Source organism: Phocoena sinus, chromosome 2, assembly GCF_008692025.1.
Source record: "Phocoena sinus isolate mPhoSin1 chromosome 2, mPhoSin1.pri, whole genome shotgun sequence".
Taxonomy (NCBI): Eukaryota; Metazoa; Chordata; class Mammalia; order Artiodactyla; family Phocoenidae; genus Phocoena; species Phocoena sinus.
This window is the reverse complement of record NC_045764.1, coordinates 106,755,673-106,774,593: the sequence shown is the minus strand read 5'-3', so window position 1 is coordinate 106,774,593 and position 18,921 is coordinate 106,755,673. Positions and strand designations below refer to the sequence as shown.

Genomic DNA, 18,921 nt, shown 5'->3' with positions numbered 1-18,921 from the left:
AAAACCTGAAACAACATAATTTGAGTCCTGTATTATACATGGCTGATATTGGGCATACACTACTTTTCCTAGGCTAAATAATATTGAAAATAAACAAAAATAACTTAGTTATCTGCTCCATGAAATACATACTCCTGGAAAACTATGACGCAACTAAAATAACTTACTTATAAAATGTGACTTTTCAAGTCTTGCTCAAAGACACTTGCTCTCCAATCCAAAGCAATTATCTCACAAACTCTATCAACACCAACCAATTTCTCAATTTAGAAGAGTCATCATGTAATCACCTAGCCCAGGCTTTAAAAATCCTATACATACCCTCTCCTGAATACCCTCTTCTGAGACACTACTAAAGCTATTTCAAAATGTTCTGTCTTACTGCAGAAAGTGTAATAAACTTAGTTATACTTCAATATATTTTTTTGGTGATCTTTTGGGGAATCTCATCATACAGGTAATGTACTGATACCAGTGGTGTATTTAGCAGTATTATTATTTATTTATATTCAACTGGTGCTGGGAAATATTCAAAAGCTATATCAAGATTTCAAACTGAAGATCCCTGGCCCTGAAATCATCAATTTTTAGGACACTGGAAGCTAAATCACCAGAAGGATACAACTTTGAGAAAGATCTAACTTTCCTGTTAGTGAGCTCTATAAGAGATGTTCTGTGATTTTTGTCTACACTGCTATAATCTCAGTGCCTCATATTTTGGTAGGCACATAATAAGAGTCAAATTTTTAAAACGTGTACCACTGAAGTCATCAGCATCCTAACGTGTGAATTTAGCAAAAATTCCATTGGTGGTGTTCCCATATACTTGGGGTTGGAAGAAAACTGATTTCAGGATAATAATTAACTACATGTTATTTGGTGAGAGATCAACCAGTGACAAATTGCTGAGTGTGATTACCAGGTTCTTATATTCTTGGAAGAAAATATGATCTTGACAAACTGGATTGTATATGGGTAACAGATTCCATTGTCTCACATTTTATCTATATAAATACTTACAGTATTGAAAAAACAGAATAAGAAGTTGTCCTGAGGGTTAACTGTCCTTGCTTAGAAACATCTTTGATGGAGAAAAGGGTCATTGTTACAGTCTACATGGAAAGGGGAAAATGAGGGAGTACTCAATTCCTTTGCATGAGGAATACATAGAATCTTTTGTTTGCTTCCCTAATGATTTCTCCACCATGAAAAGTGAGAAGAGTAAAGGAAGGAAAAACAATCAAAAAGGTGTCATGAGGACAGACATTATCTGAGCAGCATGGCAAATGAATAATTACCAGTGAAAACTTGGGGAGGAAAAAAACCTACTTTTGTAACAAATGCTATTATTTAATCAGAAATAGACAATGTGGGGGATTTTTTATCATTTCCTAAATTGATAAGTAAACTATGCAGCACACACAAATATCTCATGAGACTGTGTGTGTAGTTTCACGAGTAGACAGTTTACATCCAAGTGTGTGTGGAATGGGAAGCATGGATAGGATACTGAGTTGATCCATGAAATTAATCTGTTGAAGAAGAAGCTCTGAGCCAGAGAGGATTATGATGATGTAAGCCACAAAGAGAATTACCCTAATCTTGAGGCAGAGGTCGGGAGGTGTAGATTGTCATTGACTTGTTTAACACAATGTAAAATGTGGATCTGAGTCAATATCATGGATAGTTTAAGGTGGAGTGCCAACAGATAAGAGCTAAACTCATTTAAATGAAACCAAAATATCAAAACAAAAATCACTGCAAAAGTAACTCCACATATGGAACATGCTAAAAACAGTATTTCCATACGTTTATTTGTAGATGACATTAATATCTTTACACATCCTACATAATCTCAGTCAAAACCAAAGAAGAAGAAAGTATAGTGCATATAGTATATTATTAGTTATCACTTATGATAGCTTCGTGTGGTACAATGTAGTCTCTGATCATCTAATCTCATATTTACCCATTAATAATGTTTTTTCATAGATATAGACTGTCTTCTGGGATGCAGATTTGATATGAAATGATGAATTATGCATTGAAATCATCACATTCAATTAGAGTATGATCTTTATAAATTTTACCAGCTTCAAACTCATGACTCTACCATGAAATATGAAATTCAATACCATCACCTAAAAGTTGTTCAGTACTCTAGTTTGCTATGTGCTTACGCTCTTCAGGAATATAATTTATTGATATCAACCTGCTTGTAACTCCACAGATTTAAACTCTATTTTTACAATCAGTTGGATATCTATCATCTAGTCTTCTCCCAAAACTGAAGCAATAATGGAAAAGTCAAAAACATGCTGATTTCCTTTCAGAGCATTAAAGAGAGAATGAGAGAGAGGGATAGAGGGAAGAAAGAGAATAAGAAAGATAAGGACGGAAAGAACGTCTGAATATTGGAGACTGAAGAAATGAGAGGCTCAGATGCATTTTGAATATATCATCACACCAGTTTCCTTCATAAATCATTAAAATAACACCTCTCAGGTTCTCTTTGAAATAGGAATTTGCATTCCATCCATTTGTAAGCCTTTGAGTAGATTACTTACAAGTCTGAAATGGCCAATAACAATTTATTTTCCATTTTAAAGCCAGCTATTTTATCTATAATTTGGAGAGAGAAATGGAAAAAAAAATTTAAAAATAAACACTTTTTGAACCGTGGCATCTTGAATTCAAAATCAAATGAATAACCCTGGATTTATTCAAAAGGAGATCATTGCAAGGTTTTTGTTTTGTTTCTGTTTTTCTTTCTTTCTTTTTCTTTTTTTTTAACCACTTTTCTAACATTCTTTCTCTAGAAAAATAAGCAACTCTCTGTGCCAGAGTAGTGCATGACCTGATACTTTGAATAGAAGGCGACCACAGAATCACTGATTAGTCCCATCAGATGCTCTTAAAACCAAGATCCCTTGATGAGATATTCCTGGGACACAACCATTCCCTGAATTCAATAGCTTGAAAGCAAGACAGGGATAAGACTGGTTATTGACTGCACAAGAACCTCTCAGGTTCTCTTCAAAATAGCTTGGAATTTCCATGCAACCCATTAGTACGGATGCTTTATGTTGATAAATGTTTTAAAATTGAATTCCAAAGGGAAGCACTGAACCAAAACCAAAAAACAGCAAACTCATCGTCCTTAATGGTGGAGAAATATAACTACCAAAATTATGAAAAGGGAAGAGAAAATGCTATCTGTATATTATTATTTGCCATCTTATTTACATTTTATCTGCTAAAAGGATGAGAAAAACAGTTAATGGTATTAAGAGACAAGAATTAAACTTTGTTTTTATTAATGCATTTTATTTCCACAGGATAATACTGAAGCAAATAGTTTAATGGAATTAAAAAATGGATTTGATTTAGTGAATGGAAAGAGAATCTGTAGTTATTTTAGCTGGGGATAAAACAATTAAAGGCTTTATGTGTGCGTGCTTCATTAATAAAATTTAAATGCTAAGCTGGGGAGAGCTTTGCCTTTTATTCTGCTTTACAATAAGTCAATATATTCTCACAAACAACTAGCATAGTTTTTTTTCAGGTTCAGAAATCAAAATAAATGATCTATGATAGCCTCCTATCCAGGAATCCAAGGGTTTCTATCTTGATGAAATCTTATGACTACTCCTTAAATGACCACAGTGCAACACAATGGAAAGAATTGTGATCATTTTAAACCTGGGTGGCATTCATCATATAACCCAGGGGTAAAAGGTCCTATATCCCACTTCCAATTCTTTGAGCTATCTACTGAAGTAATGCATTTTTCTCTTTAAAATGTCCCAAAAGATATAAGATGTCACTGTGCTTATAGGGTTCTGAAATTTTATTTTAAGGAATCAAAAGAAATTTGCTCTGTGAGCAGGTTTTTAAATTTGGCTTGATGCCTCTGATTCAGGGAACAAGCAATCTCCTTCCAACTCTCTCTTCTACTGGAGAGTTGTCCCCTTTCAACCTGTGCCTTTTGGTCCAATACAAATCAATGAACTCAAGACCCAATATAACATGTCTTAAAAATCCATTTAGAAAACAACTGCTCCAAAGTTCATCTCCTTCCTTTATCAGAAATTGCTGGAAATGTAATTTTGCAGCAAACATTTCATTTCTTGTCTTGAAATAGATTGAGATAAATGTGAAGTCAATGATTAGGTAAATGTAATGTCTTGGGTTGATGCCACAATGCAATATTCTATGTTGTGGTCACTACTGATGGATGTTTTGTACAGTTACTCAGCTGTATAATGGGACAAATTCCCATGACTCTATTTAAAATACCACGTGGTTCCCTCTCAATTAATATTACCAAAAGTACTTTGGCACAAATACAAAAAGCATGAGGGATTAGTGCAGAGCACGCCAGTGTAGTCATCTTTGCTCTGGATAGAGTTCTCCTTTTTATACAATAAACTATATCTGTGTACAATTTATTTACTGAGCTGCACCGCATGCAGTAAATAACACAACAAAAAGTATTCCTCCTTCAAAACTCACTTCTATGAGGTTATAAAAAGAAACCCTGTACTAAGTAATCTCCTATAGTACAGTTAAGGATTAAACGCTGATGAGGTTAACACACATATACTGGTGCATGCACAGGCACTATGGCCATAGAAACACATTGTTTATGAGAGTCTCTATTTTAATAGCAAAGAAACATATTTCTCCTCTCTATTCCCTGCTACCAAGGTGCATATCATGCAATAAAAAAAAGAGGAAAAGGAAAGAGATGACTTTCTTTGAGAAGGAATAAAAACTAGAATATTCATAGTGACTTTCAAAATATTTTTTGGAAATGTAGAGGCTAAATTCTCTGGCACACAGGTGCCAAGACTGCATAACATAGTAATGAATCAAGTGATATAATGATAAATACCTTTTTTCAAGTTCTGCTTCCTGTGATGGCTGTTCTTTGTGATTACATTTCACTGTTACATAGAAACCCATAATTATCAGGGATGATATCCAGTCACTATCACGTGTTGCAGTGATCAAAATGGTAAATTTCCACAATTTACCTTTTTTTAAATTGTTTAATATTTTCTAAACATGTAGCACTTAAATAGTTGTCAATACATCAATATTTTACTTTCTAGCGTCCTTAGGTCCAGCACAGGGTAGTGAGTGATTTAGAAAGATTTATTGTCTCTCCTATTGCAGTAATATGTGATGCCTATTTGCAACACTTAAAATAGTTTTTCTGATTATTTTAGTTACTAGTATTTATATTAATCAAAATCCTAAATGAGTATTTGCTTCAGTAGCACATATATTAAAACTGGAATGATACAGAGAAGGTTAGCATGCCCCCTGCACAAAGACGACATGCAAATTCATGAAGCATTTTACACACACACACACACACACACACACACACACACACACACACGCTAAATCAACTGCATAACACCTTGCTTCATATCATGAAAAAGAATCTTGATACATTTTTGGAGGCATATGCCTATGCTCAAGACTTACAAATATAGACATGTTTTGAAAGTGTTGTAATTTTCTAATTTTGTAATTTTAAGTCATCCTTTGTAAATAACTTTTAAAAATTTTCTTCAGAAACATTTTAGAGTTTTCTCTGTATTGCTAGAATACTATAATCACATAATCCTGTGTTTTGGTGTGTTTTCTTTTTTCCCTCTGAAAACTTTTCTCCTATTTCTGGTATTACAAAATTGCATGATAATGGTATATCTTGGTTGGGAACATTTTAATCCATTGGGCTGGTACTCAGTTAATAACTTTTCAATATGGAGTAATTTTTTGTTCTGTTCTAGGGACTCTCATGAATTATTTCTTTGTCAATTTTCCCACCCCATCTTCTCTGATATCCTAGAACTTCTATTAGAAAATATTTAAACATATGGATATTTTCTCCACTATTTTCCATTGCTTTGCCTTTTTTTCCTGCTTTTTAAATTTCCTATATCTTCCAAACTTTCTACAATTTTTTTTTTTCAAATAACCACTAAGTCTGTTGTTTTGGACAGAATAAACAAACACCTTTTCTTCTTAAGGATATGAGTTAGAGACTTTTTGCCTTATTTTTGTTGCTTTTTCTCTTCCTTGCACTCCCTCAGCTTCTTCTGCCTTTTTTGGTTTATTTATTTTTGTTCTTTGTTTTTCTTGTTGGAGGCTTCACTAACGGTGGCAATCAGACAAGTTTCAATCTCTGAAGAACTCTCACAGGACTCGCAATGATAATGCTTAAGAATCTAAAGGTTACAGCCAGAAAAGAATACAAAACAGCAGCGGCATTGAAGTAAGGAAATGAATCTCAAGGAAAGGCCACCTCACAGCATAGATCAGGAGAAGCCAGGAGCTAGCTCTGATTGTCCTCCATCTGCAGGACTGCAGTCGATGTACTTTCTCAAATTGGAAAACACCATGGTAGGCACAGAACATATAAAAACCAGGGGACCTAATTTCGGCATATTCTTGTGAAGTAACCAGCCCCACTGGAAGAACCCTTCGGGGGTCTCACTTAAAGCAGGTGTAAACCAGCCTCTCACTGTTATCGATAAACAACACCTCACAAGCCGCTACAAACCACCAGAAACTCATCATGGCCTCTCGGTTGAAAAGCAACACTATTCATCAGTACAATTCATGCCTTGACTAGCAGTCAACACTGTCTTGGTACACCTCTTACTTTTCCAAAACACTGGAACTAACCTTTACAGCAGAGGCTTTCCTTAAATAAAAGAATTCCACCAAAATATTGACTGAAATTCTGAAAACACATGCATGACTTAACCTCTAAATCCTGGTGAACAGGCATTTGCATTGGAGAATACCAAATGGAAATTTGGGGAATTGCTGTTTGAGGGAATTCAGATTCCCCAGAGGTTATGATCCAAAAGAAGTCAAAAGTAGCTCCGAGTCGGGCTCTAACCAGACAACAGGACCAGGAGCCAGAGCAGAAGCAGGAGCCTGGCCAACACTGCCCTCCCTGTGCGCAGCTCTGCGCTCCTCCTTAGAACTCACAGCTCCACAGGCCCCTTGCAACTGCGCATTTCACCCTACACTTTCAACGGAGTTACTGTATTGGCAATTGCTGGGGAAGATTTTCAATTGTTGCTTTTGATATTGACTGACTGGGTTCTCAATTCACACCTGTGACAGCCCCACATGTTACAAATTAACAAACAAAATGGTCCTTGGATGCAGTGGTTTTCTTGGAGATTGTTACGCTGACAAAGATTATTGAAGCAAGACTAAAAATGTTCTTGGATTGGAAGAATTAACATTGTGAAAATGACTCTACTACCCAAAGCAATCTACAGGTTCAATGCAATCCCTATCAAACTACCACAGGCATTTTTCACAGAAGTAGAACAAAAAATTTCACAATTTGTATGGAAACACAAAAGACCCCGAATAGCCAAAGCACTCTTGAGAACGAAAAACGGAGCTGGAGGAATCAGGCTCCCTGACTTCAGACTATACTACAAAGCTACAGTAATCAAGACAGTATGGTACTGGCACAAAAACAGAAAGATAGATCAATGGAACAGGATAGAAAGCCCAGAGATAAACCCATGCACGTATGGTCACCTTATACTTTGATAAAGGAGGCAGGAATATACAGTGGAGAAAAGACAGCCTCTTCAATAGTGGTGCTGGGAAAACTGGACAGGTACATGTAAAAGTATGAGATTAGGTCACTCCAGAACACCATACACAAAAATAAGCTCAAAATGGATTGAAGACCTAAATGTAAGGCCAGAAACTATCAAACTCTTAGAGGAAAACATAGGCAGGACACTCTATGACATAAATCACAGCAAGATCCTTTTTGACCCACCTCCTAGAGAAATGGAAATAAAAATAAACAAATGGGATCTAATGAAACTTCAAAGCTTTTGCACAGCAAAGGAAACCATAAACAAGACCAAAAGACAACCCTCAGAATGGGAGAAAATATTTGCAAATGAAGCAACTGACAAAGGATTAATCTCCAAAATTTATAAGCAGATCATGCAGCTTAATAACAAAAAAACAAACACACAATCCAAAAATGGGCAGAAGACCTAAATAGACATTTCTCCAAAGAAGATATACAGACTGCCAACAAACACATGAAAGAATGCTCAACATCACTAATCATTAGAGAAATGTAATTCAAAACTACAATGAGATATCATCTCACACCAGTCACGATGGCCATCATCAAAAAATCTAGAAACAATAAATGCTGGAGAGGGTGTGGAGAAAAGGGAACACTCTTGCACTGATGGTGGGAATGTAAATTGATACAGCCACTGTGGAGAACAGTATGGAGGTTCCTTAAAACTCTACAAATAGAACTACCATATGACCCAGCAATCCCACTACTGGGCATATACCCTGAGAAAACCATAATTCAAAAAGAGTCATGTACCAAAATGTTCATTGCAGCCCTATTTACAACAGCCTGGAGATGGAAACAACCTAAGTGTCCATCGTCGGGTGAATGGATAAAGAAGATGTGGCACATATATAAAATGGAATATTACTCAGCCACAAAAAGAAATGAAATTGAGCTATTTGTAATGAGGTGGATAGACCTAGAGTCTGTCATACAGAGTGAAGTAAGTCAGAAACAGAAAGACAAATACCATATGCTAACACATATATATGGAATTTAAGAAAAAAAAATGTCATGAAGAACCTAGGGGTAAGACAGGAATAAAGACACAGACCTACTAGAGAACGGACTTGAGGATATGGGGAGGGGGAAGGGTGAGCTGTGACAAAGCAAGAGAGAGGCATGGACATATATACACTACCAAACGTAAGGTAGATAGCTAGTGGGAAGCAGCCACATAGCACAGGGAGATCAGCTCGGTGCTTTGTGATTGCCTGGAGGGGTGGGATAGAGAGGGTGGGAGGGAGGGAGACGCAAGAGGGAAGAGATATGGGAACATATGTATATATATAACTGATTCATCTTGTTGTAAAGCAGAAACTAACACACCATTATAAAGCAATTATACTCCAATAAAGATGTTAAAAAAAAATATATAGACGCTTTCCAATATGAAGGCCATGACTACAGGGGCCATTGATGCCATGCTGTTTACAATATTCTATTCAAGGTGCTTCTTTATGTTTACAACATCATCAGGGTGAGGAAGTGAAGGGAGACGTGTACAACTTTGACCTGGTGGGGTTTGCAACCCTGGGATTTTCCGGTTGAAATTCACAACTAGCCCATGCATGTGAAAGGCAAGGAGAGATTGGAGAAAGAGGAGGGCCACTCCAGATTGGTAGGCAGGCGGCTGCAAGATGAGTAGGTCTCTGCACCTGCCCAACAGAATCTTAAGAGCTTATATAGAGGCCTTAACAGGGTTCAGTCTTGTATACAGTCCAGATGGTCTCAATAACACAGACTCTCTCAAGGCTGCGTCCTTGAAGCAGCTCCTAGTGAAGAACGTACATTTTAGGGACAGAGGAGCGGGTAAGGAGCCTCCAACTGCCCAGGTCCGGCTAGAAGATCAACCAGCTGTTGGCCTTACAAGCCCCGCCCCCCCTTCCCCCAGCATACTGTGCCCTGAGCAGTCAGCAGGTTTTACTACCATGGAGGTGGCTCATTTGGCAGCTATCTGGTTGTCCTGCAGGCAGATACCACAGCAACAGTACAAGCACATGCAAGAGAAAAACCAGGTTAAGCTAATAATTCCCAAAATAAATAATAATGTTTTCCACCCCAGGATCTGAACCACTGATTTATTACGTCCCCTAGGCTGGGGGTCAAGTCACTCATGGCGTTCAGTTGTGTTCTCATGTGACTTAATAAAGATGATGTATTAGTGGACTCATCAGATATGAAAACACAACATTCTGTTTGGATAACGGCACAGATGCCTCCTTGAGAGGCAGTAACAATGTCCAAGCCCATCCTATTTCGGAGGACAGATTTTCTCATTAGAGACACTTCAGTGTTCAGTAAGAACAGACTTTGTCATCTATCATTTAAGACTTTCTGGGTGAATTTAGTAAGGCCTTCTATGAGTGCTATTAACGTCCTTTAGGCCAACGGAGCGAAGAGAGATGGTGGCCAAATGATCATTCCAGTAGGAAACAGAACATGCCCATCTGGCCTTGAGGAGATGGTGGTTTGCAACTTTTGTTACCATGGGGCAGATTGTCTCCTATGTCCAGGGAAAATCCAGGGTGCAACAGCCCAAAGATTTTTGCCACACAACTACTGGATCCCATTCAGGGCTACCCAATAAATACCTGGCCAGCACAACCAGTCAGTGCCAAGCCAGTCACCATTCTTTCATGTGACAGAATGACTACACAGTTCTGGTGATATCTAGCTCATATCCCTGGTACACTTGGGTTGGTTCTGTTAAGAGTGATTTTTCTGTCCCCATCATAGGGGTGCACTAGTGTACAAATGTCCATAACCCAGGGTAGGCCACATGAACCCATCCCAAATATGAGTGTAGCCACCCATGACTCTGATGGTGGTATTTTTAGGACCTTCTGGTCAGTAGTTTGATGGGCTGCCTAGGTAGCTTGATCGACAGAAAAAGAATACCCATACCTAGCCTTATTAATAGTGTGTGACACAGGCCAGGCTTCTGGATCAGTATTGGTAATATCAGATGAATTGAGAGTCTTAATCTTAGCTTATTATTCCTTAATTTATTGCTTTAGTGCATTCCAGTCCCCTTCCTAGAGTGGTGATACCCTCCATGGCAATCCTGATGAGCTAGAGAGGGGTAACTGACCACATACTCAACAGTTGGATGGATTCTTTTGCCAGGCTTACTAAGAGGAGGCCCACTGTAGAAAGGTATTCTCATTAGGTGCCCATTCCATGACTGGATGCCACAGGAGCAGAGGGAGTCTTAGGTCAAAAAGATAGATATTTAATAGGAACTTGTATGGGAAGGTCTTCCCCTTCTATAATAATTATACTTGTGGCCCAATCCTTACATGTTAGTATGGCAGCAGCTTTAGGAATCTGACCTGGTTGTGCATACCATACATGTTGGCTGGGGAAACAGCACTTCAGGCATGGAGATGGACTGGGTGTGGGGTGCGCCAGACAGGCACCCTCACTTTCTCCCCTCTTTCAGTAGTGTATGTTCCATTCTAGGCACTGTGCATTTCAACAAGTCCAGCTTGCAGCAGGACAATGGGATCCGAGTGGATATTGAGTAGTTCCTGTTCACCCAAGGATATAACTCACCCATTGCAAATTCCAGTAGATTACCTTTGCCAGGCGTGGTGGAGCTGAGTATTCCCAGCAGCACAGCACAATGATCCATGGTGAGAGTTGGGACAATGACCATCTCCCAAGACTCCATATCTTTATGGTGTTGGGTGTAGGGGTCCCTAGTCTGACATATGGGGCAACAGGCCTTACTGGTTGATCATTCAAATGTATTAAAGCCTGGGATAGTACTTTAGTCCACCTGGCCAAGGTGGTTTTACCAGCTAGTTATTTAATTTGCTGCTTTAATTTTCCATTCTTCCTTTCTACCAACCCTGCTACTTATAGGTTACAAGGGAAATGGAACCTCTATTCAATGTCATGTTCTTTTGTCCAGTCTTGTATATTGTGACCTTTGAAATATGAACCCCAATGACTGTCTACTGGATGAGGGTATCTCTTCATTCATGGTGCTCAGCTTCTCTAATCCCCTAATGGTGGCAGCCTGGTTTGCATGGTGATGGGGAAAGCTTGGGTTAGGCCAGACGCAGTGTCCACACAAGCCAAGGCATATTTAGAACCCTCACTCAAAAGGAGGGGACCAATATAATCAATTTGTCAATCTCTCATTGATTGGGAACTCTGGTGGATGGCCCCAAGATTCCTATGGCAATTGCCTTGGGCACTGTTTAGAATACCCAGGACATGCTGTTACTGCATTAATGAAGTCACTGCATTTCAAGAGCAATCTGGCATCCTCAGCAATACACCATCCCACCCAGGTACTATGGTGGCCGCTCCTCCTATGCACCCAGTCAGCTGTGTCTACTGAAGGGTCCATTGCTAGGCTCATACCTGGGCTAGGGCACTAACTTCCTGATTGCTAAGGGATGTCAGCACCTTATGAGCTGGGAGTTGGAAGAGAGTGGGGACTGCCTCAGGCCTTGCAGGCAAACCCAAATGTCTTTCCACATATCCTGACCCCACAAGGGTTTATTCACACCTTGGTGATCACCCACACCTCGTCTTCCCAGTGTCTAAGCCATAGGGTTAACCCCTTTAGAACAGCCCAACTGTCAGTGCAAAGGGTTAATGGCCAAGGCTCATGAGTGATGATCACCAGCCAAATCTCTCTGAGTTCAGCCCACTGGCTGCTTCAGTTCATTCCTCTTTTCATCCAGATGGTGTCAGTGTTGGGCTGAATAGTGACTGCAGTCCATGTAGGTGGTCTGCCCAGACTAGACCCATTTGTATGTCAGGCATCAGTGGGAATTTCCCCCCTTCCCTCTCTACAGGCCACAAAGGCTGCCATAGGAAGTGGGGGCATTTGAAGGATCTATTGATACATATTCTACAAGGCCTAGTACAACCTGCATTTCTAGAGACAGTTGGCTGGCAGACAGGATACTCCTCTGATGCAAAGAGGCATGCTACTTAGTCAAAGTGACAAGTTGAGCCTTGGTAGAGATGGGTTGATGGAACATATTCTCCATCCACCTCTTGACAGGAAGGGACATTCTTACCATGATATGCTGTTCATTCATAAGAGGCTCTACCTGGAGGGGTGCTGTGTACACTGAAAAGAACAGTTGTTCTACAGGAATATACCAGTTTTCTGCCCCTTTCCAGAGCTGGGACCAAAATCCTAGGGATCCTATCCTCTCTCCTTCTGTTGTTTCTGCCAAAGTGCCCAACCCATACCTTCCAGAGTCATGGGCACATTTAACTCAAATTGTAGCCCTGCTTTGGAGATGCCCAGAGCTTTAATCTGCTTCACTAGTATTTTTGCTTTCTCAAAGGCAGCTTGTTGCTCTGATCCCCTATGTGCCCTTTCTTTACCAGGCAGTAGGCAGTATAATGGACAAATGCACTGTGCCAAGTGAGGAATAAAAGTCCTCCCAAACCCAAATCTCTCAAAAGCTTGCACTTCTTCCACATTCTTAGGGTTTGGATAGGCCTGCACATTGTTGATAACAACCTCTGGGACAACACTTGTGTCACACACCCATATGACTCCCAAGAACTTTACAGCAGTGCCTGGGCCTTGAATTTTCTGCAGGTTCATTGCCCATCCATTTGCTCACAGATGTTCCAGCAAAATCTACACAGTGGCCTGCAGCAGAGACAAGTCTTCCCATGTCAACATTATGTCATCAATGTAATGGGTCCATTTTACTGATGTGGGGAAGGAGAACAGGGACAGCTCTTGGGCTACCATCACATGATCTATCACGGGGTTGTGTAGATGGCCTTAGGGAAGCACTTGAAAGGTCCATTGCTGCCCATCCCACATGAAGGCAAATTCATCTTGTGACTCAGCAGCCAGGGGTATACTGTACTGAAAAAGCATTTGCTAAGTCCAATACAGCTTGGTGCACTCCTAGAACCAAGACCAAGGTATCTAAGATGGCAGCAATGTTGGCACAGCTGCACCAATGGAGGGCACTACGTTGTTCAATGATCAGTAAGCTGTAGCCATCTGCCAAGAGCCATCTGCTTCTTACTGGCTATACCGAGATGTTGAAAGCACTATGGATGAAAGGTGCAATATGCACTTGGTGCAGTTCTTGGATAGTTTCTCCCATTTCCCTATGTCTCTCAGACAATTTATATTATTTGACAGTTACCACTCTTCCAGGGACTGTAGACTTACTGGTTCCCAGTTGGCTTTTCCCCTCAGGTACTGGTTTGATTACTCTAACCAGGAGGTGGATTTCACCGACAGAGGTTTGCAGAGTTTGATCTTGTAGGATATCAATGCCCAATATGCTCTTTGGTGTTGGAAAGATAAAAACCTCATATTCTCATGGGGGAAAATGCCCCATTTGCAGTATCAAAGGGACCTTCCTAACCATAACCACTGCCCTCCATATCCATTGATGGTGCTGAGGGGGCCAGAAATATATCATTGCTAGAAGGAAAATTAAAACTCCAATGAAATACTACTATACAACCAACTTAGTACAAAGTAAGAAGTAATACAATATCAAGAATAGGTAAGAATGTAGACTACTAGGAATATCCATACCCTGTAGGTGGTATAGTTTCTTTTGAAAGCAGTATAGACATTTCTAGTGATGTTGAAATTATATACACCAAAAGTGTGTTTATGTAAACATGATGTGTGGACAAAACATTCTCAGCAGCATTATCTATAATGTAGAAAAAAAATCTAATTTTCATCTTCATTAGAATAAATAAAGGAATGGTTCTGCATTTATAAAGTGAATGTAAAACTCTGATATGGACATGTTATTTTATTCATTGACATATTTGACTGGTTTCAAAAGTGAGCTTAGGAAACAAAATACATGCAATGGAAGAAAACAAATAAGAAAGGAAGAAAAGCAAAATAAGGAAAAATAGAGACAATAGATCTATACAAAAGCCATTACCAGTGTGGCCAGTGTTTGCACATTCTATATTAATATCAAAATTCTGAAACTTGTGGGAATTTAGTTTTGTTGTTACAACATAATGATATTTGTGTTCTTTACAGCCATGTCTAACAACTTTTCAATGTAATCACTTGAAGAAGTACAATTAATATTTGAGAGTTTTTTCCAAATTTTCTCAAAACCAAAAGACGTTCATTAAATACACGAGTGTCAGAGTTCCTAGCTCTGTTGTTGCTACACTGGATGTTACAAGATAGCATCAACATATTATATATTTCTTCCACTCTCCCATTAGTACTAATATTATCATATACTTTAAAGTACTATGTGGGAGGTGTGGACATAAATTCTCATTAGCAGCTAATGAAATCTCTGCTTATATGGAGTTCTATTCTGTACGTATTAATATTAAAAATTATCTCTGTATTTGGGAGAGTATATATAAGGTCTCAGTATAGCCATAGCCTATGTCCGTTGTTATAAATGTAATTTAATTATGTAGCTGGAATAGGATGTCAGCAGCCTATGAACATTTTAAAAGAAGGCAATCTGTTTTTCTTTCAATAATGTTTCTATGAATTTTAGATTGAAATGGCACTAGAATGATCTATGGCTAATGCTTCCTTTTGTCAAATAAAAGGTGATTTTCCTTCTTTCTACTCCTGATAACCTTTTAACTGGGCTTTATTCTCTCCAGTCTTCCCTCTGAGATCTTGCCCAGTTAATTATATCCTCTCTTTCTGAGAGCTACAATCTCCTCTGGCTTCCCTAGCTAAAAAAAACAAGCTGAATTCTCCTGTGAAAATAAAAAACAAAAACAAAACAAGCAAACAAAACACCCCCTGGATTCTTAATGTACTATCCTATTTATTTATTCCTTTCTCTTCCAGCTACGTGAATGCTCACTGACTCCTCAACAAATTAAATTCTGAGTTCTTCCACTCTTGCTTTATTCTAAACATGTTTTTGCTAAAGTAACCAAAGGTTTATTAATTGTCCAGAACAGTAATCTCACTTTTTTCCTTATTGTAATATTCCTCACTCTAACATTGGTCCCTAGTGAATACCTCATATTTCTCAAACTCTTTCCTAGACATCTATCATAGCACTCTTTTTTGGCTATTTCATACCATTTTGACAATTTTTTTCTCCCTCTCCCTCTGTAGCACATCCCCCCTCTATGACGGTATACTCTTTGGAGTTTGCTTATAGCCCTCAGGTTTTCTCCTTCTATATGTCCCCCAAAGGGATTTCCTTCTATTCCCATAATTCAGCACATAATCTTTAAGCTATTAACTCCCAAATATAAGTTATCTCCACACGTTTTCTTTGGCAGTAGTTCGGTTCAAGTGACTCTTTAACAAAACTGGAATTTGTTAGCAAACATTAAAAAAAATTTCCATTTGGGCATAACAGGAAAAAATGACTTATACTTCCGTGTTTCTGATTTGCAGAAGATCTTTAAAGTGGGTTGCTAATGATGCCTGTAACTAAGAATGGCACTTCCCTGATGCCTAAAGTTTGCAATCTTGTAATATATTTATCATAACAGTACTCAGAATGAAGTCTTAAAAGATCCCAGGCTTTTGGCATGCCTGGGGGGTTCACAATGATTTCAGACTGGGTACAATCAACTGAGAACATGGATAAAGTATATCAAGGTTTCCTAACCTTTTTAAGCACATGATTATCTGCCAGAAAGATTTGTATACATACATTGCCATGTGTTTTCCAAGTTACTGAAGAATTCACATAAGAATAACTATATTATAAAAATACTTATAAATCAAAGCAATGTCTCTGTCACATTTTAACATTGCTTGTGGTACTATAAATGTGCCAGAAAAAAGAGTATACAGAGAAGAAACAAGAAGAACTACAATTCTGCAGCCTGTGGAATGAAAAACACATTCACAGAAAAACACACAAAAAGAAAAGGCAGAGGACTATGTACAGGATGAAGGAACAAGATAAAACCCCCAAAAAAACAACTAAATGAAGTGGAGATAGGAAAGCTTCCAGAAAAATTATTAGAATAATGATAGTGAAGATGATCCAGGACCTCGGAAAAAGAATGGAGACAAAGATTGAGAAGATGTAAGAAATGTTTAACAAACACCTAGGACAATTAAAAAACAAACAGAGATGAACAATACAATAACTGAAATGAAAAATACACTAGAAGGAATCAATAGCAGAATAAATGAGGCCGAAGAATGGATAAGTGACCTGGAAGATAAAATGGTGGAGTTCACTGCCACAGAACAGAATAAAGAAAAAAGAATGAAAAGATATGAATACAGCCTAAGAGACCTCTGGGACAACATTAAAAACAACAACAGTCGTGTTATAGGGGTCCCAGAAGGAGAATAGAGACAGAAACGACCCAAGAAAATATTTGAAGAGACTACAGTCGAAAACTTCCCTAACATGAGAAAGTAAATAGCCACCCAAGTACAGGAAGGGCAGAGAGTCCCAGGCAAGATACACCCAAGGAGAAAAATGCTGGGACATGTAGTAATCAAGTTGACAAAAATTAAAGACAAAGAAAAATTATTGAAAGCAACAAAGGAAAAACGACAAATAACATACAAGGGAATTCCCATAAGGTTAACAGCTGATCTTTCAGCAGAAACTCTACAAGCCAGAAGGAAGTGACACAATATATTTAAAGTGGTGAAAGGGAACAACTAACAACCAGGATTACTCTACCCAGCAAGGATCTCATTCAGATTTGACAGAGAAATCAAAAGCTTTACAGACAAGCAAAAACTAAGAGAATTCAGGACCACCAAACCAGCTTTACAACAAATGCTAAAGGAACTTCTCTAAGTGGGAAACACAAGAGAAGAAAAGGACCTACAAAAACAAACCCATAACAATCAAGAAAATGGTAATACGAACATACATATCGATAATTACCTTAAATGTGAATGGATTAAATGTTCCAACCAAAAGACACAGGCTCGCTGAATGGATACAAAAACAAGACCCATATATACACTGTCTACAACATGCCCACTTCAGACCTAAGAACACATACAGACTGAAAGTGAGGGGATGGAAAAAGATATTCCATGCAAATGGAAATCAAAAGAAAGCTGGAGTGGCAATACACATATCAGATAAAATAGACTTTAAAATAAAGAATGTTACAAGAGACAAGGAAGGACACTACATAATGATCAAGGGATCAATCCAAGAAGAAGATATAACAATTATAAATATATATGCACCCAACACAGGAGCACCTCAATACATAAGGCAACTGCTAACAGCTATAAAAGAGGAAATTGACAGTAACACAAAAATAGTGGGGGACTTTAACACCTCACTTACACCAATGGACAGATCAGCCAGACAGAAAATTAATAAAGAAACGCGAGCTTTAAATGACACAATAGACCAGATATATTTAATTGATATTTATAGGACATTCCATCTGAAAACAGGAGAATACACTTTCTTCTCAAATGCACACAACACATTCTCCAGGATAGAGCATATCTTGGGACACAAATCAAGACTTGGTAAATCTAAGAAAACTGAAATCATATCAACCATCTTTTCTGACCACAACACTATGAGATTAGAAATCAATTACAGGGGAAAAAAACATAACAAACACATGGAAACTAAATAATACGTTACTAAATAACCAGGAGATCACTGAAGAAATCAAAGAGGAAATCAAACAACACCTAGAGACAAATTACAACAAAAACACGACAATCCAAAACCTATGGGATGCAGCAAAAGCAGTTCTAAGAGGGAAGTTTATAGCAATAGAAACCTACCTCAAGAAACAAGAAACATCTCAAATAAACAATCTAAACTTACACATAAAGGAACTAGAGAAAGAACAAACAAAACCCAAAGTTAGTATAAGGAAAGAAATCATAAAGATCAGACCTCAAATAAATGAAAGAGAAACAAAACAGCAAAGATCAATAAAACTAGAAGCTGGTTCTTTGAGAAGATAAACAAAACTGATAAGCCAGACTCTTTAGCCAAACTCATCAAGAATATGAGGGACAGGGCTCAAATCAATAAAATTAAAAAGAAGTTACAACAGACACCACGGAAATACAAAGCATCATAAGAGACTACTACAAGCAATTCTATGCCAGTAAAATGGACAACCTGGAAGAAATGGACAAATTCTTAGAAAGGTATAAACTTCCAAGACTGAGCCAGGAAGAAATAGAAAATATGAACAGACCAATCATAAGTAATGAAATTGAAACTGTGATTAAAAATCTTCCAACAAACAAAAGTCCAGGATAAGATGGCTTCACAGGTGAATTCTATCAAACATTTAGAGAAGAGCTAACACCCATC

At 38.2% G+C, this 18,921-nt stretch overlaps 1 non-coding gene across 1 annotated transcript; it reads left to right on the top strand.

The window, feature by feature from the left end:
- The first annotated feature begins 5,273 nt into the window (after nucleotides 1–5,273).
- On the top strand, nucleotides 5,274–5,376 carry LOC116750063. Its single transcript, XR_004348805.1, has one exon. It is a non-coding gene; the product is annotated as a U6 spliceosomal RNA (small nuclear RNA).
- Nucleotides 5,377–18,921: the final 13,545 nt, after the last annotated feature.